We start from the raw sequence: 1,140 nt of genomic DNA on the forward strand, positions 1-1,140 counted from the left end.
TGATTTTTTAAAGGGAAGCTGGCAACTAGAGTCCCTGGGTGGTGCAAATGGTTACATTCAGTTGCTAACTGAAAGCTTGGAGGTTCGAGTCCATGCAGAGGTGCCTCAGAAGAAAAATCAGCCATTGAAAATCCTAGGAGGCACAGTTCTGCTCTGACACACATCGGGCTGCCATGGGTCGGAGCTGACTCCGCAGCAGCTGATGACTGGTGGGAACTAAGAGATTCCTGTGCAAAATACAAAGGGATTTTTCGAGACCCTATCGGCTTGTAGAAGAGGCTTAGAGATGCTGGGAACTATTTGGTAATGATACAGAAATCCTCCCTCTGTGTTTCTGAGCCATAGATTCCCGTACAAGAAATTATGACTTAGGATCAATCAAACATAGTTTATAAAATGCCTGCACCATTTGTCTTAGGTGGTTGCTGTTGTTACTGTTTAGCTGCTGAGGCTCATTTACAGGAGCCATATAAATGAATGCTTGAAGGACAGGGCTACATCTTGGTCAGCCTTTGTGTTCAGACTCTAGCCCTTTGTCTGCGATACGTGTTTGTTGAATACAAATGACTTGGCTTTTAATTTTATAGGCCAATTGAACAAAATAGCTTATTAAATACTGAAATAACACATAAATCAGGAGTTCCCCATCACAGACTTTGCTTTTCTCTATACATCTGATTTATTCTATTATGTACAAGCTTTAAAACACACAACCAAGAGAGCTGAGCTGCCAACAAAAGTAGGTTCAGGTTAAAAAATGAACAAGCTAAAAATGGCTCCAGGTAAGGTTGGGCCCAGATTGGTTTATGAGCAATCGAGGTATATAAGGGAGAAAAGAGGAGGGCAAACATCCAGCTGAGTGGACAGTTACCCAACCCACTTGTTCCTTATGGGACCAATACATCAACATTCAAGGTTCTTCCCCCATACGGAAATTCTGGCTGTACCACAGCTACAAACTCTTTTCCCAACTGGGTCATCGAACCTCTTCTAGTTCCAGCGTCATAAGTCTAACCATGGCCTGACCCCCGAAACACATCTGCATTATGCCTAAACTAAAAGTGAACATATTCTGCAGGAGAGTTTGAGAGGCTTTTCTAAACGAAGTATGTGAACTTGAAGGCATGAACTTGAAGTTAC

General features: G+C 42.5%; 1 protein-coding gene and 1 long non-coding RNA gene across 6 annotated transcripts in view; both read right to left on the reverse strand.

Moving 5' to 3' along the window:
* ELMO1 (engulfment and cell motility 1) overlaps positions 1-1,140 on the reverse strand; it is a 644,335-nt gene that overhangs the window by 234,204 nt on the left and 408,991 nt on the right. The gene's annotated exons all lie outside the window — the stretch shown is intronic.
* The window catches only part of LOC135232258 (uncharacterized), a 74,851-nt gene that overhangs the window by 20,131 nt on the left and 53,580 nt on the right, over positions 1-1,140 (reverse strand). The gene's annotated exons all lie outside the window — the stretch shown is intronic.

Source organism: Loxodonta africana, chromosome 8 (genome assembly GCF_030014295.1).
Source record: "Loxodonta africana isolate mLoxAfr1 chromosome 8, mLoxAfr1.hap2, whole genome shotgun sequence".
Classification (NCBI taxonomy): Eukaryota; Metazoa; Chordata; class Mammalia; order Proboscidea; family Elephantidae; genus Loxodonta; species Loxodonta africana.